This window comes from Muntiacus reevesi, unplaced genomic scaffold, assembly GCF_963930625.1.
Source record: "Muntiacus reevesi unplaced genomic scaffold, mMunRee1.1 SCAFFOLD_162, whole genome shotgun sequence".
Lineage (NCBI taxonomy): Eukaryota > Metazoa > Chordata > Mammalia > Artiodactyla > Cervidae > Muntiacus > Muntiacus reevesi.
The window spans coordinates 70947-97284 of record NW_027077811.1 but is presented as its reverse complement, the minus strand read 5'-3'; the positions used below and the strand labels follow the sequence as shown (position 1 = coordinate 97284).

General features: G+C 40.9%; 1 protein-coding gene across 1 annotated transcript in view; it reads right to left on the bottom strand.

The window, feature by feature from the left end:
* LOC136155165 (band 4.1-like protein 2) overlaps positions 1–26338 on the bottom strand; it is a gene marked incomplete at its 3' end in the record, with an annotated part of 146863 nt that overhangs the window by 91631 nt on the left and 28894 nt on the right. The window lies entirely within an intron of this gene.

Genomic DNA, 26338 nt, shown 5'->3' with positions numbered 1-26338 from the left:
CTTTGCCAAATGACATTCAGATTTTTGTCCCCACCCTAATAGTTGGCTATGTATCCTTATTTCTCGATCTCTTTCCATTCTCACTCTTTCCTTCTGCCTCTACCTACAAATGTATCCCGGCCATTATTCCCTTTCTTCTCCACTTCCTACTCCTGAGACTTCAACACTACGTTTCTTCACGCCCCTCATCCCACCTTCCATTTCTCCCCTCAAGATACAGAAAGTTCAGAAATGTACAAAATCTTAAGTTCTTCAAGATGCAGCATTTAAAATATGCTGAAGACTTCCTGTGGAGGGATTTTTCCAAGAAAAACAAAAGCTGAGGATTCGCTGTCACCTATTTTTCAGACAGTCCTGCAGCAGCCCACCCATCAGCTGTTTCATACAGTTTCTTCCAGCCTAAGTTCAGACAGAGGTGAGGGTGAGTCTGAGGCTGTGTGTGCCAGTATTGTATGAATCCATAACAACTGCCTCAAAAAGGACATCTAACTACTTGCTGAACAAAACAATGTGCAAATCACACTAGACTTGCTTTTTCTGCAGAGATGTTCCTGAAATCAGCGGCATAGGCGGGACTACCAAACTCACAGAAAGGAGGCCATGTTCTCGGATTTGCCCTAAATGTGCTCAGGACTTTTTTAACAAGTTATAATAATAATAGAGTGAGTGCACAGGTGCTCTGCTAGGACTATGGAGAGGAGGCAAAGAGAAGGGGAGAGAAGTGGAAGGAAGGAAAATGACAAGACAACATCCTGTCCTTGAGGAGCCAAGAGTCTCATGCACACAACCTCATGGAAAGTTAACCTTCACAAAATGTTACTGTTTCAAGACAACAGTAGAAGAAATGCCATAAGACTATGTGAGTAGTTGCCAAAGGAATTACACAGCCAAGAACTCCTATGGGAATTCAGCAAAATAAGGAAAAGAGAATTCCAGAGTAGAGGAAATTTGGCAAAGGAGATGATAATTAACAGTTTGGCAAGACCACTAAAAAGTTTGAAGAGATTTATTGGTTTTAACATAACAGAAAGAAACACTTCAAATATGCTTGTGCTAAGTGTAAAGCATACATTTTTAAACTTCACTTCTTTCAGGTTCACATCAAATGACCCTAAAATAGCAACAATCCAGTCATCTCATAATGGTTTCTAACTTCTCCAAATCACTGGGGGCAAATTAATTTAACTACACAGGTGTGTTTGAGTAGTCTCAAAGTTTCACTTTTTTTCATACTCAAAGTTAGAGTGAGATGGATTAAATTATATGGGGCAACAATCTCTAATTTATCCTAGAGATAATTATTCACAAATTTTTGCCAGTAAATAAAGTAAAATAGGCAGAATGGGACAGTTAAAAGTATACTGCAATAGATGGAACCAGTTCTAATTCCAGTTCTGAAAATAACGAGAATTTAGAGCAAGTCATTTAACTTCATTTTATTAAATTATCTAATCTATGAAATACAGGGAGGATTCATTATCTCTTTAAGTACCTCATAGTTCTAAAATTCTGCATTCTAAAAAAAAACTACTTGGCAAGGCAAATGGGACACAAAGTTAAATGAAAATAAACATCAAAACCACAGCATGAGCCCTACTTGTGAAATGTACATAAATGTGCATTTACTGAAGTGTTCATCCTATAACCTCAATGTATTCTGTCACCTCCGAATGCATTTTATACAAAATGAAAATATAAAGAAATTATGTCTTAAAGTAGGAATGAGGCTGCCTTCTACTATTTATGTTTCTCTATATTGCAAGCTTTATTCAACAAACACACAAATTTATCATGGAAAAAAAAAAATCCAATCCCTTGAATCCAAGCTTGACATTTGGAATCAGAGCTCTTCGGCCTCTGTGAAATACACTGGAAATCAGAGTTCTCTTGGAAACACTCCAGGCCAGTCTTGGATCCGGGGAGAGTAGGGGGAGGAAGCCCCTCAACCCTGTTTTTTCACAGCTACTTTTCTCGTCTAGTCTGAACCCCATCCTCCGTCCCACCCTTCCCCATCAAAATCTCCTGGGAGGGATTGAACGCAAGTAACCTAAAACTGGAATTTCTGGGACTGTGTGATCTTCCAAAAGCACTTTATTTTCATCTCTCTACCTACACACATACACACACACACCCAGAACTGGATTTCATACTTATTCTGCAACAAATCCTCAGAGTAGGACTTAAACGTCCTTTAAGAGAAAAGGCGTGGGCAGGCTATATTGGAAAAAAAAAAAAAAGAATGATCTGGCACCTGCGGTGGTGATGTCATTACCAGCCATGGCTCTGAACTGTCTCTGGAATGCAGCTGCGGCTAGAATCCCTTAGGCCACCCAATGCTATTTAACATAAAAACACAGTCTTTCCTGGCACAAGAAAACCTCACAGTCACACGTGACTGTACTCTGCTGAGGAATCCTACACTCGCAACTTTATGGCTTTAAACACGTTGTAGAGGACAGCCATCACTGGCAGGACCGTCCCTGAAGGCCAAACCCCAGCAGCTCTAAACCGTGAACTTCCCGCAGGCCTGAGGACTAATCCTGCATGCCTGTCTGCAGGCAATCCAGAGAGAAGTGACTCATTGGAAAAGACCCTGACGCTGGGAAAGGCTGAAGGCATGAGGAGGAGAAGGGGACGAGAGAGGATGAGATGGTTGGATGGCACCACCGACCCAATGGACATGGGTTTGAGCCAGCTCCGACAGCTGGTGATGGACAGGGAGGCCTGGTGTGCTGTCGTCCACGGGGTCGCAAAGAGTCGGACACGACTGAGGGACTGAACTGAACTGACTCATGACAGGCCAGATTTTGAGTCACTACCTTGGAAACAGGAAAAAACATATACACCCCAACCCCAGCTGAAGTGAGGACTTGGTTGGGGAAGGAGTGAGCACAGTGGGGAATGAGATAAGGATGACAAAGTGAAGCTGGGGATGGTATCCATGGGCTCACAGAATCAGACATGGCTTAGCAACTGAACAACAGACTCTAAGTAAGTAAACGTCAGTTGTTATTATTTTTTCCCCACAGAAACAGCCACTAAAGGCAGCACTAACTCCCCAGGCCTACTTAAGAGGGCCCAATGAATCCATAAAGCTTAACTGCAAATTTTCAGGAAAACACACATAAGGAGCTTCCCCTAACACACATTTGCTCCCCAGAAGAATGAGCGGGGGCTGACCCTTTCCATCAGCCGTCGTTCACACTGAGACAGTCCAGTGAAGAATCCCGACCCACCCCTTCTCCAGCGGGGACCAGCCTAAAGCTGTGGTACCTGACCAGGGGCTTGACAGGGCAACTCTCGGCATCTGGAGATGGAGAGGCACAGGAGCCCGGGCCTCCACCCAAACTGCCCAGCTCTCCACGCCACCGTGCCTTGATCCCGTTTTTAAAGCCATGGAATTGTGGCCCGCTTGCCACAGGGCCCACGGGAAGGGAAACGGAACTCTCCACCTCTCAAGTTCAGACCAGAACGCCACACGAGGCCTCACAATTTACGGTCAAGATTTTACTCCTCAGAGCACGGGAAGGGGGACAAGGAACGTCCAGACGTGTCTGTCCGTTCTTACTTACATTCCAAAGACAGAGCCAAGATCACACGGGGAGGCTGATGCTCATTTATTTTTTTAAAGTCAACAAGACAGCCGAAAAAGAAAGAAGCCAGAACTTCTAACTCACCATTCCCACGACTGTCCACATAAACTTTTACAGAGCTTCGTCACCCTCACAACCCTCTAAAAATCAATTCTCAATTTTCTACAACTGACCACATGTTATGTGGTAACCCTGTGACTCTGAGTTGCAGAAAGCTCTCTCCCTATGACCCAGAACACTTCAGAAGGCCCCTCTCCTCACCACTTAGCTTTTACAGAATCACAGGATCTCGGTCGTGACCCACACTTTGACTTTTTTCCAGTCTATTTCCCTCAGTCTGACAGAAAAGCTCCCTAGACCCACGGTTGAGAGAAAAGCTCAACCAGTGTCCGGACCATACTTCACCATCTCCCGATCACGTACAGAGCCTCTGCTAGAAGAGAGGGGGCTGAACCCCAAACCTAGGATGCATTCCAAATGAAAGTCATTTTCACTATCAGTACTCCCCCGCTCCTTTCTGTAAGGCACAGAGCAGGGTGTGTGTGTGAGTGTGTGTGTGTGTGTGTGTGTGTGTGAGTGTGAGTGTGTGCATGCAGAGGGGTGTGTGAGTGTGTGCGTGCGGGGGGGGGGGTGTGTGTGTGTGTGTGTATGCAGAGGGGTGTGTGTGAGAGTGTGTGCGTGCAGAGGGGTGTGTGTGTGTGCACGCAGAGGGGTGTGTGTGAGTGTGTGCGCGTGCAGAGGGGTGTGTGTGTGAGTGTGTGTGTGTGTGTGTGTGTGTGTGAGTGTGAGTGTGTGCATGCAGAGGGGTGTGTGAGTGTGTGTGTGCAGAGGGGGGTGTGTGTGTGTGAGTGTGTGTGTATGCAGAGGGGTGTGTGTGAGAGTGTGTGCGTGCAGAGGGGTGTGTGTGTGTGTGTGAGTGTGTGTGAGTGTGTGTAAGTGCGTGTGTGTGTGTATTGTTCCCTGCTCTAAGAGCGAACCCCATGATCCTGCCCTCTGTACCCTGTTACCCATTCCCACGGTTCCCAAACAGTCTTTCCATTTTTTTTTCCTGTGACCCACAGTAAAAGAGTAAAACATTTTACATCCCAACCCAGTTCACAAATACACAGCCCGGTTTAATGGGCGCACAGTTTTCAAGTGGCCACTCTGATGAGGCCTAGAGCCCAAGCGCTGTGTGCTAAGTCCAGCGCCAGCCCCAGTGCGCCTTCTCCCTGCCGGCGGGCTGCCTCTTTCCTCCCACCTCCCTGCCTCTTCCCCTTCCCCAAGGGGAAGCTCTGTGTGGTGGCAAAGCTCCACTCTAGTCTGTGAGGTTTGTCCGAGGTGTGATGACTGCTAACGGAAAGCTTTTCCCAAGGGGGACGTCTTTCTGAAATTCACATAAAATTCTCTATAGATTAGATAAGGCCCCAACTCTCCTGCTGTTTATGCCATTTCACTTTCTAAATGCCAGTTGTGGCCTTCTAAAATGATTTCTTGAAAAATCCTGCCCTAGACCCATATGTAAGCCTACCATTATCTCATTTTCATTCGTTCCAACCTCTGATTATCTTCTGTCCTTCCTCGGGGACCACAACTCCAACAACTCTGTGACCCTGAGCGGCCCGTGCCCCCAGCCCCTCCCCACGGCCCCATCTTCACAGCAGCCTGACTTCCATGGGCCACCAGCAGACCTTGAATTCCCAGCCCCTCTCTCCTCCAGCATGTCCACGTACTCTCTGGCTCCACCTAAGGTACAGCCTTACTTCAGGCTTGCACCCAAGCCACCGACAAAAATAAGTAACGGATGGTAACTTTTTTCAATTCAAATTCATGGCCACAAACTTTAACTGGACTCTCAGAGAGCTCCAGAAATCCTAAGACAGTTCCCTAGTCAACCCACACCCCCACTCTCCTAGACACAGATTTCACATTTGTGCATAAAGCCCAAAAAATGACAAACCAAAAATATATGACACTGGATACTGGTTCTTCCTATGATCTCAGCCACAATATAACTATATTTGTCCTCCAACAGGGAAAACCAGATAGCATTCAACACACTCAATGGTGTAAGCAAATAAAAAAAGTTATTAGCCATTCATTAAAACAAACAAACAACAACAAAAAAAACCTACCTGGTACAAGGCGGACTTAAGTTTAAGGGCATTTAACTGTTAAAGAATAAAAAGTCTTTTTGCTTTCTCTTATAAAAATGTTTGGTAATACTCTCTCCTCAATTCTCTTACCAAAGTAATCCATGTGCAACTCTGCCCTGCCTTCCTAATCACTGTCAGGCACAACAGTTTATTGTCCAAATATAATTTGTTCAACCATGCAAACACCTGTGCAATCAGGCATGTTCAATTTGCAAGGGACAAGTCCAACGACTTGGCCACAGTGATAAGCACTGGTGCCTGGCTAGTGAGCCTTTCACTGAAAGAGACAGCTTTTCTCATAATTATCTCTATTTTGAATCAGAATGTCTAATGCTTTTATGTAATTCAACAGAAAAACAAAACACATGCATTACAGAGTTGCTATTTATTCCAACCCAAGCCACCAATGGTGACATTCAGGCACATAATAAACCCCAGAGTAAAATAAAGCTGTGGCTCTTGAAATTCAAGGGCCAGAAGAGAAAGCAAAGGAAGCAAATCTGCCCAAGGAGACAATAAAAGGTTAAGGCCAGAACTCCATGTGCCCTAAGAGAGCAGCCACAGTGAAATCACTGCCCGGTTTCAGGGGTCATTTCTATGACTTGAAAACTCAGTTCTTCCTGGAGGGGGGCCGGACATGACCTAACGCAGTTGAGAAATCCAGATTGAAATAACATATGCCAGCGAACAGGCAGATTTGAGAACACGCAAAAGCTATAAAAGCCTTTCAGGGAAAGAGGGTAATATAGCCTGGAAGAACTTCAGGTAAAAGACATGAACACCACTTATACCAGCAGATATGCAGAAAGGGCCAAGGCCACAGACTAGCCTTCCCACCTCAGCCACCTAGACTGCTAAGGTTTAAAAAAGAAAAACACGTGCCCAGCACAAAAACACCAACAAGGTGATGCTAATACAACAATTCCTACTCTTCACTTACTTAGGCTCCTTTTCCGGCACCCTGAGTTTCAAAAGCTCTCCCAACCATTTTCTGTTACTCTGTTCAAAGACTAAGGTGTTCCCTCCTGGCTCTGCCTCCTCCATCCATCCCGTCCATGTGGAGGCAACGGCCACTCTATACCCGGCACTCTGCTAGGACATGTAGCCTAGTAAGGGAGCAGGGGAGGAAGCCAATGATTACAATCCACTCCGAGAAATGTCTACTTAAAGCCATCTGCAAAACAGTAGATGAGCAGAGAATGACTATAAAATTAGAACCATCTCTGAAACCGTGGTGCTGGAGAAGACTCTTGAGAGTCTCCTGAACTGCAAGGAGACCAAACCAGTCAATCTAAAGGAAATCAACCCTGAATAATCATTGTAAGAACTGATGCTGAAGCTGAAGCTCCAATACTTTGGCCACCTGATGCAAAGAGCTGACTCACTGGAAAAGACTCTAATGGTGAGAAAGATTGAAGGCAATAGGAGAAGAGGATGAGATGGTTAGAGTGCATCACCGACTCAATGGACATGAATTTGAGCAAACTCGGGGAGGTAGTGAAGGACAGGGAAGCCTGGAATGCTACAGTTCGCTACGGTTCACGGGGTCACAAAGAGTCGGACACCATTTAGCAGCTGAACTGAAGGATGAAGATGCAAAGAAAGGAGGGACAGCATCCCAAGTATTTGCAAAGACATCAAGAGACAGGTACAGGTTGCTCCTTTCAACTTGTTACATTTAATCAAAATCACAAAGGTTAGACCTAAGAAGTCACAAGGCAATAAAATACAAAAGTCAATTTCCCTACTTATATGGTAGGCTAAGTGATAGTTATTGGACCTAGAGATTGCTTTTTCAGCCTATCTGAAAATTTCATTCACCCCTTGTATTTGTTCTCAGTTTATAAAAACTAATCAACAGTTGCCTCTGTAATTATGTGCGGACCGGTGAAGATCACTCACAGATTCATCACCTGAACTAACATGTTGGCAAGAGGCGTGCTAGGACCTTCATCCAAGCCCAAACTTTGGTGCATATTCCCTTCATTCTTTTCCTTTTCTCCCACCTCAAGTCAAGGTATTTCATGTGGCATTCTTAATAGTCAACTAATTGTGACTAAGATAATGGCAGATAATAATTGAATGTGTGATCTCATCTAGGTCAGGAGAGGGGATGAAGATAGAAAAGTTCAAAGAATCCAATGTAAGGTCACCTTGTGTCATCTGGCTTAGGGCTGGGTGAGCAGACTGAGAGCCTCTTCCTTGACCTCTAGAATGGAGAATAAAAACTTGCCTAGTTACCAGAGTCGTTTTGTTATTTTAAAAAAACAAAATCTTACAAAGAAACGGTTTCCAATTAATAAGATTTGGTTTGGTCTATGCCCTGTGTTATATATATATATATATATATATATATATAGCTGGGGTTACCTATAAACAGTAAAGGATCTGCCTACAATGCAGGAGACCCAGGTTTGATCCCTGGGTCAGGAAGATCCCCTGGAGAAGGGAATGGCAACCCACTCCAGTATTCCTGCCTGAAGAATTCCATGGACAGAGGAGCCTGGTGGGCCACAGTCCATGGGGTTGCAAAGAGTTGGACACAATTGAGTGATGAACACTTTCACTTTTTCTTTCTGTGTTAGCTAGGTCAGGGTTTTCCAACCTCTGTACTCCCGACATCGTGGCCACATAATTCTTTGTCATCCCAGAAGCTGTCCTGTGCATTACAGGATTTTTAGCAGCATTCCCGACCTCTACACAGAAATACTAGTAGCAGTGTCCTTAAGTCATGGCAACCAAGAAACCAAACCTCCAGACATCGCCAAATGTTTCCTAGGAGACAAAACTCACCCATCCACCCCCATCTCAGTAAAGAATCACTAGATTATCAGTACCAGCCTATTTACTAAATAGAGAAGACACTGATGTTGATGAACAGGGAAAAATCTTAAGAAAAGGGTCATGCCTCAATTAACTATTGTCTGTAGTTTAATGAAAAGCTAACATATCCCCAAAAGAAGAGGAACGTCAAACTTAAGGTCAAAAAAAGTAAAGCCTGGAACATTTAAGCAATAATAAGTATACAGATGCTCAGGAGTGGTGAAAGCTGAAACTGAAAAAGCACTTAGTGAAAACACTGAAACTAAATCAAACCAAGTCTATATTTATCCAAAGCGTGTTAGCCGCTCAGTAGTATCCAACTCTTTGCGACCCAATGGACTGTAGCCTCCCAGGCTCCTCTGTCCATGGAATTCTTCAGGCAAGAATACTGGAGTGGGTAGCCCATTTCCTTCTCAAGGGATCGAATCCAGGTCTCCTGCCTTGCAGGCAGATTCTTTACTGTCTGAGCCACCAGGAAGCCCGTTAATCTTTATACAAGCCCTACCAAAAAAAAATTTTTTTAATTCTACAAATTAAGATCTGAAATAGTAACTATTTTTATATCATTAAGAAAGCACAAACCAGACTCCAAATCCTGGCCCATTCCAACCATTTTCTAGCTATCTGATCACCCTAAGGGTTTTCCCTCTTCTAGAGAAGCAGATGAGGTAGCCAATCTAAGAACATAAGCATGGCATCTGTCACATTGTCAGTACCATTAAGTGACAACTACCAATAGTTTCACACGGATATTTTATAAACATACATCAAATACGAAATGGAACACGACACTCACGTGAACGAAGAAAACACACTTCTCATATGTTAACTAAAAAAAGAAAGAAAATCCATTACTATAGAAACACACTCCATAGATGCCAAGATTTACCTGCCCTTTTTAAGGCGGGAGACAAATGGGTAACCCTCTCCAGACCCATGGTTACAATAAAAGCAAAATATAAATGCTGCCCTTTTTTAAGTACCAAATTATGCACTGATTGGGCTACCTCCAAATATATTTCCCCAGGTTTTTATGCAAATCAGCCAAAACACCATTTTAAGCGTTTGAATTTGAGAACTCACTGTATAAAATTTCTATAAAGCCAAACAATCAAGTAGGAAAGAAGAGCACTTTCTCACACATACCCAGAGCCAGTTTGCAGTTGCTGTTTTTGCCTCACAGAAGTTGTTTTCTAGCCACAAGCTACTACAAATTGTTCAGACCTTTTGGCAGCAACACAGGAAACTGCCCTTTTCACCCGTTCTCCCACAAAAATGTAGTCAATTTCTAGGCAGGCCCATCTCTCAAGGCTACTTGCTTTATTGAGCCAAATGCACACCATTTTTCATTTAGCAATATGAAAGGGCCCCAAATATTTTGCATTTTTGTGAAGAAAGCTGAAAGCAAGTCACCGGAAGACCTGTGGGCAAAGCTCTCTATTAAGTCAGCTCATAAACTGTGCTAACACCACGCTTTACACCAGCATTTGAAATTTATAGGGCATTTGGCATTACAGCTGTTTCTGTTTTATCCAAATCATCCAGGACGCAACAGGCAACATGTGAAGCCATTTCCTGACGCTTAACTGTCCTTGGCTTCCCACTATTCTCAACTTGTCATGTTCGAAATAAGTATTTAAAGTAGGCACTTTTGATTAAAAAAAAAAACTCCTATCTTCTCTTGACTCTAGGCTTTTTCCAGTCTTTTTTTTTTTTTTTTTTTTTTTATGTATACCAATGTTCATAGCAACTTTATTTATGACAGCTCAAAGATGGAAAGAATCCAACTGACCAATCAACTGATGAATGGTCCACAGTCTTAAGGATCACATACAGGTACTTGGGCAAGCTACAAAGATAAAGTTGAATATTTAGCTTTATATTCAGGTATGCAAAACCAATCTGTATTTTTCACTTTCAATTATTTAAGCAGAGGTGAGGACAGGAGGCAGTGAATTACTCAACAGCTGCAACATATGTAACTTCTAAAAATAAAGGCAAAATTGCCCTTTGAATGCAAAATTAAAGAACCTTTGAAAACTAGGAATTCCTTTGTATCCCATTTGGCTTAAAATTTCACAGACAGATCATTTATAAATAAACAAACAAACCCAAATGGCAAAAAGGCAAACTGCAGTTACTCACAGAATAAAGCTGGACACTACTCTGCCCTGGAGAGTCAAGTTCCAAAATGCAGTCTGGTGAACCAAGCTCATAATTCACAAACTGAAAATCAGTCCAGTATTTTCCAGGGAACACTTCTGTCTCCCCAAACTGACATGCAACCTCAAATAAGTTCCAATCATGACTCAAACGTAACTTCTCCAAAATGGTACAATGTCAGAAACCAAAAACCACACAGACAAAAATGATAAGCCAAGGAAACTCAATTCAATTACATACACTCATTACTTTGATTTAACAAAAGATAACTTTATTTTTCAGAGTCCAATACTGACACTAATTTAAAATATTTCAAGTTCAAAACCCCTTTCCAAAAGCACCTGAATTATTCCAGCAAATAAATCCTATATACTGGGAAGAAAACTAGATGGCAAACCAGGGAATCAAAATTGAAAATTCAAAGGCAAAATCTTCCGTGTCGAGTTGGTAAAGGGACCTGGCTTGCCTGAAACTAGTAAGCACAGAAGGCATGCTCTGTTACTGTAATCTTTCCAATTTAAATAGATAAATTGCACATATCAAACAAGTGCTAACTGCAAGCATGCTTTCATTCGATGCTTGCCTTAAACTTAACCAGTAATAAACCATCTTTCATCTCCTTCAACAGAATATCAAAAAGATTTCACATTACTGTTTATCAGCTTAACAACATCTTCCAAGTAAATATAATTGTTAATATTTCTGAGAAAGTGTCTATAGAAGGAACAGGAAGATATGGCCTCCTTGTTAAAGACTTCTTTACTCCAGTTTGACGGTGAGGGGGTGTCCTGAGATAGTCAGCATCAATGTGAAATAGCCTATTAAGACAATCCCCAAAGAAAGAAGTGTTCCTTAAGTTAACTGTCCACATCTTCACATGACTTACTTTCAAATAAGTAAATAACAACAGAGGAACAGCTGCCCAAGGTTATCCGGAGGTCTGGCATGAGAAGTCAGAGCACTCAAGTTCACTGTTCAAACATGGGTTTTCTGGCCCACGTCAGACAAGTTCAGCCTGGGAAAGTTTACTTCAAATTTGAGCTAAATTGGGTAATTAAAGAACCTCTTTGCTACTGTTACATTTTTACATTTCTCACACCACTAGAAAAACTCATCTTAAGGACTTTCTTAAACAACAAAAGAGAAGAAAAGCATAGATTTGGTTCTCATTTCTGTTGGTCTGCATCCTACTTTCACTGTGTTCAATTGGCATTTATTCTGCAGTTACGACGTTAAAAAGCAAAGCTAACACTGACATGGACGGGTAAAGAACGCACAGGAGGTATAATTCTTACCAAACAGATGATGTCTGCATGCATACTGGCACACAATAAGCTGAGGGTGTTTTGTGTGTTTTTGTTTTTTTCAAGTATCTCTATGTGGTTTACTTTCTCTATTGCAAGAGTGCTGGAGGCCCTTCATGTGTCTAAATGAAAAACTCCATACACATTTGGCTTCAATAAAGCCAGCAGTCTCTTGAAGATAGGTTCCAGCCATGAATCGTCTACGTTTGTGTTCTGGAAGGGGTGAAAAGGGCAGTTTTCTGCGTTGCTGCCAATGGGCTGAACAATTCCCAGTAGCTTGTTAGAGAACAACTTCTCTAAGGAGAAAACTTTCAAGCTGGCTTGCTATACTTGAGGAAAATAACATGATTTTTCTCCACTTTACTCTTATTTTGTTACAACTTTTCCAGTAAAAACCTTCCCTTGCCTTTTATAGTCATGTTTTTAAGTGATCTTGCTAAGGAAAAGTGTGTTTGAAAATAATACCTAACAGGTTACCTGAAAACCAATTTCAGCGCACACCTAACTTCTGAGTATTAAAACTCTTTCTAGTCTTCTCCATCCACAATTAGTACAGTACTAACTTTGTCCAGGTATTCACTTTTGGAAAGTGCTTCCTAAATTCATCCTACAACAATCTATTATGCACTTAATAAGGAAAGATACACGGATTTTCCTGGTGGCTCAGCCGGTAAAGAATCCACCTGTAATGTGGAAGACCTGGCTTTGATCCGCTACCCACTCCAGTATTCTAGCCTGGAGAATTCCGTGGACAGAGGAGTCTGGCAGGCTACAATCCACGGGGTTGCAGAGAATCGGACACGACTGAGTGAGTCTCACTTTCTTTTCACGGAAAGACACACAACCTCCACCAGGCTGTTTATGCACCAAAATGAATGAGAACAGCCCTTAAGAAACTAATCCAGTAATGTAGAGAAAGAGAAAGGGCAGAACTCTGAGGCTGGGGGCAAGGAGGGACGTGTCAAAGAATTTCTGTAAATTTACTGTAAATTTTCTGCAATTCTTGTGTATATTAAGATTTAAGAACTAAGGTTTAAAGTTTAAGAACTGTATCAGCCCCCAAAAAGCAATAAATCAGCAAGTTATTATTTACCTAAAAAGAGACTCTACACTAGATGACTCCAATTAGACAGTCATTACAGTTATATTTAAAATATCACTTGTTATGCTGCATAAATGAAATATACCTAGACATTATATATTGGGAAAACTATAAAACTATGATAAAAAGAACTAAACTAAAAATCAGAAAGCTAAGACCAACTAATGCCACTTAATTTGAATTAAGAATTAAAATCCTGCCCATTATCTCAGAAAGCAATTACTATAATTAGGTGAAACTACACACGCAAATATTTCACCAAGTGCTTTAAAAGCTTAACAACGTATCATATCACAGGGCAAGGAGGAGCTCTGGTCACAATATCCTCAGTAAAGAAGACCCTGTCAGGAATAAAAGAGGCAATGAACCAATAAATTGGTTGGATTTTAAAAATTTATTTAAAAAAATTTTTTTAGGCATCCAGAACCTTTACTGATGAGTAGAAAATATTTGCCAAGGTTTGTATCTTTCAGTAGCCAGGTGGTGACATTATTTGGCATAGTTTCAATGAGTGTAAGAGTGTGTGTGTGCGCGCGTGCTCAATGATGTCTGACTCTTTGCGACCCCGTGAACTATGATGGAATTTTCCAGGCAAGAATACTGGAGTGGATTACCATTTCCTACCCCAGGGGATCTTCCAACCCAGGGATCAAACTCGAGTCTCTTGAGTCTCCTGCATTGGCAGGAGGGTTCTATACCACTAATCCAGTTTCCATACTGCTTTCATATGTTATATATTATCATCATATTCATAGTCACTTGCATTTTTAGTTCAAGACTATGTTTTCAGATTTATCTATGCTCATATGTGTAACTTTACACTCACATCTGTAAGTCGTAACATCTCAAGGACCACTTCTTTGGCATCTCTGTGCAAAGGTACAAGAATCTCTAGGATACCTGTCTAATGCAATGCTGGCTAGTGTAACATCATGAGTTTTGTTTTGTTTTTTGTTTTTTTTTTACACCATGAGTTTTACCTGATACCGCTAAAATGTTTTCCCAGGATGGTTCTCCCACTTTATACTCTCACCAACAGTGACTGATGATAACAATTTTTCTACATGTTTGCCAACATTTAATATTTTTAGTCTTACAGTTGCAGTTATGGAAAAGCCTCTGTTTTAACTTGCACTTCCTAACTATTAGTGAGATTCATATGCTTCCTGGTCATTTGGTTTCCAGTTCTGTGAACTGCCTACAGTTGCCCTCAATTTTTCTATTAGGTTGTCTTCTTTTTTCTTATTGATTTATAGGAATTGTTCACATACGCTAGCTTTTAATCCTTGCAGCATACAGGCTATTTTCAGTAATCCTACCTGAAAGCCCAACTACAGCGTCTAGATAGACCATTTTTCTCATATTACTACAAGTATGGGAATAGGCAATTCACGACTGACATGTCTAGCTGAGAATGTCATCAACGAACTAGCCTTTTAACCTCCTGCTCTGCCATCCTTAACCAATACCTTCAGCTTCTTCGCTGCAAGACAGCTGCTGAAGCTCCAGACATTATATCCACATTCCAGGCAAAAGGAGAAAAAAAAACAAAGAGAAAAACTAGACCCCCATATTCAGGGAGCAAAGCTTTCTTAGAAATTTTTAGCTTAAATTTCATTGCTCACAACTGATGACTTTTGAAGGACATCAGAGAAGACACTCATTTTTAAATGGGTATAAAATTAGTAAAGTTACAAATAAAGAATAAACAACCTAGGCAACTAGTAATGTCTTTCACACATCCATTTAAAACATTTGTAGCCTTGTCTTTCTTCTTCAGTACACTTCCCTGGTGGCTCAGATGGTAAAGAATATATACTGGTTTATATGGAGTTTCCAGTTTCTATCAGGTCTAATTATTACTGGTCTAATTATGTATCCTATTATTATTGGCCTAATTTTCCTTGCCACAGGAGTGTGGTAAGGCAAGTCTTCCCAACGTTTTAAGATTATTTTGACTATTCTTGAACACCTGCTCATTTCCACATGAATTTTCCAATCAACCGTTCCATAAGAACTTTGCCTGGATTTTGAGTGGATTTTCACAAAAATTACAGATGTACTCAGGGAAAACTGCTAGGTTTATAATAACAATCATTCCCATCCATGGACAATGAACAACTCTCCATTCACTTGGCAGCCATTCTTTTACATCCTCCCGTGTTCTATAATTTACCCAATACACATCTTGTTAGATTTGTTCATAGATATTCTGCATTAATAGGAAATAGAAATAAGATCTTTACATAGCATTTTTAAATTGGCAATCCGTGATTCAACTGAGTTCTGCACAGAATATTACATAAACCATGAAAAACAATGTTGATTCTAATACTTATATTCATTTTTTTCCTTATCATATTGTATTGTTGAATTTCAAGAACCCCAGAAATGACTAAAAGTAGTCATTTTCTACTCTGAACTTAAAAGACTGTTATATCATACTGTTAAGTATAAAGCCCAGTATTATTTTGAAACAATAGGGTTTATTCTTGGTTCTTTTTCTATTGTCCTAAATGTAATGCTTAGTTCATTTCAAGGTTTTTTTTCTTTTCCCATTGAATATGACAGTAATTTAAAGCTATTAATTTCTGGTTAGAGCTTTTGTGGTCTCTCTCAAATTTTGCTCTGTAGTGTTTTGCTCGTTACCAAGTTCTAAATAGTCTGTAATTCTAACTTTTATATTCTCCTTGACCCAAGGTGATTTCCTCTCCCTATCTATTGCTTACACATATTCCAAGAGGTTACCAACACTGGAGTTTCATTCACATTGAATGAAATGACAGCAAAGAGACCAGTGAATTGATTTTCCATGCTAAATATCTCTAGTATATTTGAGAGATGACAATCAACAATTTAGGCTCACTTTGGAAATCAGTCCTGAATATTCACTGGAAGGACTGATGCTGAAGCTCCAACACTTTGGCCACCTGATACAAAGAACTGACTCATTGGAAAAGACTCTGCTGCTGGGAAAGATTGAGGGCAGGAGGAGAAGGGGACGACAGAGCATGAGATGGCTGGATGGCATCACTGACTCGATGGATATGAGATCTGAGCAAGCTCTGGGAGTCGGTGATGGACAGGGAAGCCTGGCGTGCTACAGGCCATGGGGTTGCAAAGAGTTGGACACGACTAAGCGACTGAACTGAATATATGGCATCAACAAGCCCGTCACTGATGATTATAATCAAAATTGCTCAGATCACGGACAGGATTTCCACAAGCCCCTCGCAATCCAGCTCTCACTGTGCTGCTCACACTCTTGAAATCATTTTTGAGCTTGCCCCTGCCTTTCTCTCCCACCACATGTGGCTTAGTGATGTTTACCTGGAAAACTATGCTTGCCATCAGTGATGCTCAGCTGGAAGAACATCACTTCAGCAAGCATCCTCTCAAGGCTGGAGGGCTGTAATACACTGATGGTTCAAACTATCTGTTAGAAGGGAGAGCAAGCAAGAATAAATGGGAAACACTAAAAATCCTACACGGGCTCAAAGAACCACATTCAATACCCTTCTAAGCAAAACCCTGGTGAAAACTACCAAACTGATACAAAACAAACAAATCAGGAAAGTACAGATGACATGCACTCAAATATAGGGCAACATTTTTTTTCTAAAAGAAAACCAACCAACCAACTCTCACAAAACAGGGAATAACCTTTAAAAATGGTAATAAGAGCATCAACTAATACGTCCAGGCACGATGCACTGTACTGAGAGTTTTTGCATATGCCAATGGGCAAATAAGCAGGACCCCGAGCCAAAGATTTCATGTCAACTATGCTGCTGCTGATGCTAAGTCGCTTCAGTCGTGTCCGACTCTGTGCGACCTCATGGACGGCAGCCTACGAGGTCCTCCATCCACGGGATTTTCCATGGACTACGAAGTCCACGGGATTTTCCAGGCAAGAGTACTGGAGTGGGGTGCCATCGCCTTCTCCGTATCAACTACGAGCACACAACAACTTATTAACGCTTTAATAACCAAGTTCCCGGACTAGTCTGAGAGGTCTCTCATGTCTTATGACAGCTTATATCCCAAATATCTACTGCTGCGATTCCTTTGCTTAACAGATATTAAAGGCCTATAATGCAACAGAAATTATAACAAGCACTGGATACTCATCCCAACTAATCTCAGGACTTCTCTGAGAAAGTGATATTTCAGATGATACCTACGAACGAGAAAAAGCCAGCCTGTAGGATATTTGGTTCCTATCCCCTACTTATATCCTCTGCTCATGATCAACAGTAAATCATCTCCTTCTGAATACCCTTCTGTTTGGATTCAAACTGCTTGGAATTCTCCAGTTTCTTGGTCCATTTGCTCTATATTCCTAAAATGAGATATTATTCGAAAACCTCAATCCAGATCATTTCCTTCTCCACTGGCGGTCTCATTCTACCCTGCTTATCTCAACTTTGTTTTGTTTTGAAAGCCTTATGCTTTTTTGATTGCTTTCATATAAATTATCTACTTAAGAGGCAATATTACATAGTGGTTAAGAGTGTAAGCTCAGCAGTTAAACACCTACAAGTTCCAACTCCACCTTTGCTATAATTTTAGGTGCCTCTCTATGCCCTTTTCCCACCCCCACCCTCACCCATAAGATAGGGGTAAGTATCTAATTCCTACTTGTTTTAAAAGTTACATGAGATACCGTACATAGTAAGCAGCATTATACCACAGTTAGAGATATTAATATTGTTAATCATTAACCAACATTCTAAAGAACTTAAGGAGCTTTTTAAAAGTTCAAGATAAGACAGCCATTATTTCTAATGGAGATTGCCCAAATGTATATTTCTGACCCTAATCAATCACTAGAGTCACAATATCAAACCACTGACCCATGCTCATCTCCACGTGGATGATCTATAGTGGCTTTGTCAAAAATCAACTATCTTTCCACAAAATCAACCCCTTCTTAGGCTTTCACTTCTAACTCCACCTTCTCCTTCACTCATGTTTGTCATCATCAGCGTACGCCATTTATTCTTTGCAAAGGTCAGTAGCCTCATCCCTTTGTCTTCATTCCCGCAGCCAACCCTCTCTGCAAGCCCTCTAGGTTGTGGAAACACTGTGTAAGCAGCAACGTGGCTCAGAGCTGGAATACCACTGTGAGTAGAAGCTGAACCCGAGCTGACCTCCTGGTTGACTTTCCCGGCAGCAATCTTGGCATATTCCATATTGTATGTAGTGCATGGGAGCTAAAGGAAACCCAAATATAAGATTGTCCTTACACACACACAAAATGATCATAAAATGAATCAAAGCTGTGCAAAGTCACCTCAAAGGTACCAAACAGCCCCCAGGTCACCAAGACTTGAGTGTGACAAGTCCTGACAAAGTAAAAGGAACTCAGAGGGAGAGAGCATGTGATCAGACTGACCCACATACTTAGTGCCTCCTAGCAAGAATAGCTTTCTTGTGAGGATGGATGAGCACAGGGGCTGCATCCATTCTGTTGACACTGTAGCCCAGGAACAGGAAGGTAGCAGATACAGAAAACATGAATGAATTCCTCGTAAGCCTTCTCTTACTATAACCAACCTTCCAGTTCTTTCTCCACACTCGCCACTCACTATCTGACAGCTGCATGACCAACAAGCAGAAACTCACATTAGACAGAAAGATGCAAATCATTCCTCTTGTCCGTTATGTTTCCTTTCATAAGTTAATATAGATTGGCATTCTCATAATCCAGAACCTCCTGTCTCTTAAAACTAAAGTTCACTATTTACTCGTTTGTAGGTACTAGGTTTGGGATTTTTAGTTTTCTTGCCTGGCAGGTGGAAGGAAGAAAAGCCTGGTTCCTCTTTCCCATGCCCCATTTTTATTAACAAGATACTGAGTGACAAGATCAAATTTGCTTCCCTAAGGCAGAGGCTCAAACCCTGAGCTAAAACCGAGCAACATAAACGTCAGGCCATGAGAGAGGCCCTGTGCGTCAGCAAACTTGCTTCTCCGCTGTTTCACACACACCACCCAGCGCTTCTCTGCCAAGTCCTGTTCATCTTTTATAAATCTTATTTGCATCTTGCCACAGTTTAGCAGCTACAATGGATCCCTACTGTCTTTCAGATCAAGTTTTAACTCCTCCAGTTGCACTGAAGGCCTCCCCCGGTCCTCTGGCCATAGTCCGGCCTGCCTGCATTCAGCCCGGCCTCAGTGCAGGTCGTACCCCTTTAACCTCCATTCTCCGCTCCTCCCTTATAATCCGATTTATAAACTCTTCCCAAACCTCCTCCCTTACCATCAGTTCCTTTAGATACCTTATATAACACATAAAGTTACTTAAAATTACTGTCAGATGTCCCTGGTGGCCCAGTGGATGGAATCTGCCTGCCAGTGCTGGGGACTCAGGTTTGATCCCTGGTCCAGGAAGGCTCCAAGTGCCTCAGAGCAACTCGGCCTGCGCTCCACAGGACACAGCGGCCACCACCGTGACAAGTCCACATGCCGCAGCAGAGCTGCCCCTGCTCAGCGCAACTAAAGAAAAGCCCAGGAGCAGCAAAGAACGACCCACTGCAGCCCAAATGGAACATATAAAATTTGTTTTCATTACTGTCTTATTTTATCTAATTAGCTCATTGTTAATGCATAAGTTCAAGTACAAAGATTCTTATCACTTTTATATCCCTCATTCCAAGTATATATGGGCTAAAATACATAGGAAAAATGCATGCTTTCCTAATGAGTTAAAATACTTGGTAATAACCAAATTCTAAAAAATTAAATTTCTTGTCTATATCAGGTTTGGGTTTGAAATTTATTTTTTCTTCCCTCTGTAAGCCAGAACTATTAGGTGTAACTGAATTTTTTAAATCTGAGATACACTTCACGTGAAGGCCTACAATGCAGATTCTCATCTAAGTGTGTATCACTCACATTCAAGTATGTATTTTAATACCACAAAAGTTGACAGTAAGGCACATACACCGCCTCCTTCCCACACAGCCAGGCTGCAGCCATCATAGCTCCCTCTGGAACAGGACACAGTGCGTCTGAGCAGGCTGTTGCCTAGGAAGTCAAACAATTATTACCCATTACCTCACAAACCTGCAGAGATGCACGTGTTTGCCAGAAAGATGCAAGGCCAACGGTGAATGCAGCCAAAGACTAACAGCGGCTCATGAGCCAAACGCCTGCTTATGACGTTTATATGGACGCTGTCATGTCAGCAAAAATGAAATTCCGATGTTTATCTCAAGATAACACTTCACTAAGGATAGCACACTGTTCACACTTTTAAAATAAATGAGGCATAACCTCTGGGGACCATTAGCCCTTATTTTGTTTCCAGGCCCAATAGTGACCAATCATTTCTCCGTCAGATCAGGAAACCATGTAATGCAACTCTAACGATTTCTCATAATAATTGTTTATAAAAGCTGTGTCTATACATGCAATTTCCTATGTACATTTAAAATCATTGCCTTCAAGTAGTCCCCAAAGTGGGAAAACATCAACTTATTAAGCCTTCCAACAATGACCAAAAAATCATTCATTCAACAGAAAAAGTACTCAGTTCCTAACAGAGGAATTAGAAATTTAATGATGACCATGATCTTGAGTTCCTTAAATGATTAAAGAAGAACTACCTAAAAAGTATGTTTCTAAGAGTCTCACAACATTTCAAGGTCAATTCAACTTTCTGCTGAATTTTAAACAGTTTATCCAAAACTGCCAGGATTTGAAGCATTTCCAAAGAAGGCAAAGTGAAACTTCTACATCATCATTTATGTCATAAGTGCCTAAGCAAAATACAAGCATCCACCATGTTGTGTATTTATTTGGTGGCTGCTGAGATAATTTCAAAAGACTGGACAAAAAAACTGGTAAGGGTAAACAGAAAGCCAGCATTCCAATATGTTTTTATAAATCAGGGACATGAGTTTAAAAACTCTTATTCACAAAGTAAATTTGTTCTTCATTACTACCATGAAAAGAGATCATATCAAATCACCAACTCATGTAACCAGTTACTCTAGAGCAACATCAGACTTATTGATACCTCTGGAGAATTAATACTCCTTTTAAAAGAGAAAAAGCAATTATGAGGCCCCTAAGAAAAGTAAAAGCCAAACAAGTCCTTCATGCCATGGCACAACACAGCTTTCTGTTCTGTGTGCCGCATTCATTTTCCCCTTCTGAGATTACCGAGTCATGTGCTCTCTGTCACTAATGGATTGCGTCATCCCTCAGTGTGACGCTTTTGCTCTCTAGAGAATAAAGCAATGAAGTAAAAATATCCCATTGTCTGATGCTCATGACTTACCAGACTACACAAGTTGACTCTACTGGTCTATTATTTAAAAACGGAAAATATTAACTATAAATGTATGATGGAATCCTCATGTCTGACCCAGTACTCTGAACATTAAAACATCATCTCATCTAAACTACATGTCCCTTCCCAAAGCAGCCCTCAGACAAATGAATTTTTTATGTCTCCGTAATCAGAAAAACAGGAAAGAAGATCATGCAGCCTCTAAATCATACACCAAAGTATCCAAAGGGATCGAACCCAGGTCTCCCGTGTTGCAGGCAGATTCTTTACCATCTGAGTCACTGGTGAAGCTCAAGTTATCCAAATCAGGTACTAAATGATATCAGTTTCATGGAAAGGTCTTCAGGGTACATTACCTACTACAGATAAATACATACTTACATATATATTTTTCTCTTCATCACTGCTCTCCAATCATCCTTGAGTAATCAGCTGACTCAGATATAATAAATAATAATTATTGAGAATAATGTTTCTAGCTCTGAAATAATCTGAACTTGTCAGGTCTTTATTCCTCGTGGCCCCACTTCTCCAACCATCTGAAAAAAGTCTTGTAACATTTGTGAATGCTCAAATGACAGAAGACACCCTAATGACTGCGGAACTTGGCTGAAGAGGGCTGCAAAGCAGAAAGAGGTCTCCTTGTCGGGAGGAGCCGCTCTCCCCGGGAGTTTTAAGGATCAGTTGCTTTTGGTGCTGTTTCATGCACTCAGCCAAGTCCGATCTTTGTGACCCCGTGGACTGTAGCATGCCAGACTCCTCTATCCATGGAATTCTCCAGGCAAGAATACTGGAATGGATTGCCATTTCCTCCTCCAGGGGATCTTCCCCTCCCAGATAGGGTCTGGGCCAAACCTGCGTCTCTTGCATCTCCTGCATTGGCAGGCAGATTCTTTAACACTGCACCACCTGAGAAGCCCTTAGTTGCTTTTATCAAAGAGCAAACGTTTCAACCTTCCAGTCTTCCAATCAGTATTCTCAAAAGAGAATACTAAAAGGAAAAAGAAAATCTTAAACTATCCATATTTACATGGGAATTTTCCTCCCTAGAAGTTTTCCTTTCCAAAATTCTGATAAGGGCATATAAAACTTTATCTCCTTAAGATTTACTTGCTCTTTGGTGGTCCATATTTGGGGAAAGCATCCAGTGAATGCTGAGGGCTGTTGTTTAGGACTGAAGGAGCTTAAAAGTTTAGTGTTTACTTTACCAAAATCTGAAAATATCACCGCACCCCACTCCTCACTTGAGCATTTGTGTAAAGGCATTTTTAGTAAATTCTACTAATCAAATTCTAAAGAGTCACCTGGGTAAATAGTACATTAATCACTTTTTTCAAACTTTAAATTTACATTCTATAATTTCATTCTATGCAAATATTTTTTTAAACAGAAAGGATTAGTTATCATGGCTCTATTTTTAAGCTGCCAAATTAATTCTAAAAGTTAAAAGGGCATTTCCTTCCATGTAATCCTGACTATGATTCCCATGTCAAAGAACAACTTAGATTTTATACATTTACTCTGGAAAATCTAAGATGCCTGTCAAATTACAAAGCAAGTGCATAAACATTCCAGTGACATTTAACTGCTACCAAACTGCTGAAAGTTGATCTTTAATAGGCCACAGCTGTTGGTGGCCACACTGCCTTAAAGTCTGAACCAAGCCTTGACTGTTCGGAGCCCTTTATCCAACTCTGAAATCCTCAGAGGAGGATTTGCTTTGTTTTGTTTTTCCCACAGAGCACCCCGAACCCAATGAGAAGAACATGTGGACTGCAGCCATCGACAGACAGACAGACAGACACACACACACACACACACACACACGTGTGGACTGCAGCCATCCACAGACACACACACGTGTGGACTGCAGCCATACACACACACACACACACGTGTGGACTGCGGCCATCGACAGACACGCACACACTCTATTCAGAACCATTGTTTGCGGTTCCTCAACCACTTTAACAAAAACTATTTCTCCCTTAACTAAACAGCCGGGAGTTACTTGCATAACACTCTGCTATATCTCATATCATCAGAAAGCAGAAAGTAAACGGCAAGTAATTTGTTTTCTATAAGCTTTTTTTTGTATAGCAGTAACCTCAGAGTAAAATATACAGCCTCCCCTGCATATCTTAGGTCCACAGATATCAACAGCATCGATTTTAAATCCACTGCCTTTCTAAATAGGCAATTTCTCAAGCACTTACCTCAGTGGTCAATAATTTTCTTAATCTGGATCATTTATATAATGACTCTACCAGACTCATCTTATAAAAATGCACTTGCAGTCAAATACAATCACATGTATATAGCAACAGCTGCTAATAAATTAAATGACATCCTTTGCCTAGAGGCGCCAAATGCTCTGATTCAGAAGTTTACAAAGAGTGATAGAATATTGAAATGTAGCATAGTGTTAAATATCTACTGGACAACTCAAAATAAAAAGACAAAAATGAACTGCCAATGTAAGTTCTTCAAAAGCACAATTATCTAACTATTCATCTAGACTACGAGGTAGAAAAGTGAAAAAACAAGAAAGATGAGGAAGCACGCAAAGATCAAACAAAGAAGGTACAAGGATTAAACAAAATTTAACCAACAACAATGAACAAAATAAAATAACTCCATAGAGCTGACTAGGAAACCAAAGTGGCTCCAAAATAATCAAAAATACAGGCAGCAAATTCAGTATGTTGTGCCAATAAGTAGATTGAAAGAATAGATGCTAAATCCTAAGCATTAGAACCATCTGCTTTAATTCACTGGAAATCTTACTAGTTACAAATTAAATCCAACTTATGGTCAATGTTAAACTTTCTAATTTCTGCATTCAGTTCTTCCATTATATGAATTACCACACAAAAAAAATAATTTATAAACATACTGAAAATTCAGTAGAATCATAAACATTCATAATCAAAAGAGTAAATAATCCAACCCATAAGTTATTAATTACATTTGCTCTAAAATGAACCATGGAAATTATGGATGTGTTTTCCAGAATTCTGACAATGACGGTCTAATAATACATCTTCTATCTCAACCTTTCTCCAACTCTGAAGGCAGCATTTAATAAAATATACCAATGAGAATTTTTAAAAAATCTATTAAAATATTCACACTGAAAGGTCTATTTTCCTCTTTGCTGTTGCCGCACAGCACAGTCGGGCCCAACTCTGCGACCCCATGGACTGCAGCCCACCAGGCTCCTCTGTCCACGGGATTTCCCAGCAAGAATACTGGAGTGAGTTGCCACTTCCTACTCCACAGATCTTCTTGACCCAGGGATCGAATCCGCATGTGATTTCTTGAGGAAGAAGAGGGTGTAACCACATCCACAAATGACAAGGTCATTGACCCCAAGAGAATAATGTGTACAGGGGAAGAGGAAACCCGCATCTGTTTAAACCATACAGCGAACCTCAGAACAGCTTCAACTCTGAGAAAGCTGTCCCTAAAAACACATGTGGAAAGGAAAGCCACTCAAAGAAATGCTGACCACATACACTCATGATCAAATGGCTTTGTATACGTGATCACACTAGGAACAACAGAAGACGTGGTGTCTTAGGACAACACAATGAAGTCTTGCTCAGAGAGCTGAGCACCAGCGGTTTAGAAAGCTGTGCAACAGCATGATGGGTTTATCCTTCCTTTGCTTTCTTTTACGCATCAAAATACACAAGTGTTCATCTCCCTTCAGCTCCTGAGAATGTCAGGGGAATAAAGAAAGTAATTCGGGACCCTTTGAAGAAACTGCTAGACTACCTTCATATTTTTCCTCTCATGCTTCAAAAAAATGGCTTACATAGACTGCAGAGTCTCAATGGGCCAAAAGTAAAAACTCATCAGTGGAAGTATCCACTTCACAAAGTACATTCAGATTCATACTTCAGTCTCAAGGACCACTAGTGAGGCAGCACAACCCTCAACTCAGCTGGTCCTCCTGCCAGGCTAACTTGCCCAAGGTAAGGACTCTGGTCCTGAACTTTAAAACCCAAGTTCTGTGTACTTAATATCACTTAAGATCCCAAAGCACAAAGAATTTGTATTTGTGAGAAACTGCATGAATGAGGATGCTTTCTTCTCTACTAGCCAGGGCAGAACAACAGTAATGTAACAACCTAGCATTACCAACATTGAGGTCAGTATCATCACCACCATGCTCAGGCATTCAGTCGTGTCCGACTCTGTGCGACCCCGTGGACTGTAGCCCACCAGGCTCCCGTGTCCATGGGATTCTCCAGGTAAGAATACTGGGGTGGGCTGCCATTTCAACGGTGGCTTCCATAATCACATTAGATTTAAAAGTCAAGGTCTAACTACTCGACAGCTACAAGAGCAAAAAATTAAAAATAGGCAAAATAAAATAAAATAAAAATAAAAATAGGCAAAGGTATGGAATGGAAGTTTGTCCAAAGATGAGTAGTCTTTAGGGAAATGCAAGTTAAAACTACACTTAGACCCATTAGCATGGCAGTTATAATCTTTTTTAATGAAAAAAATATGCACAGAAAAGATGCTGAGAAATTGAATCCTTTGAGAATTGCTAATGAGGGCATGTAAAATGGTACAGTCACTGGAAAAAACAGTGTGATGGTTCCTCAAAAGTTTTAAGAATTACCGCCTGACTTAGCAATTCCACTCTGAGGTATACACCCAAAATAATTGAAAACAAGGACTCAAACAAATGTCTGCATGTAAATATTCACAGCAGTATTAGCACAATAGCCAAAAGGTAGAACCAACACAAATGTCCATCAATCAATAAATGGATAAACAAAATGTGGCATAATTTCTAGAATAAAAAATTCAACCTTAAAACAGAATGGAATTCTGTCACATGACACAACATAGATAAACTCTGAAAACATGCTAAGTGAAATAAAGCCAGGCACAAAAAGACA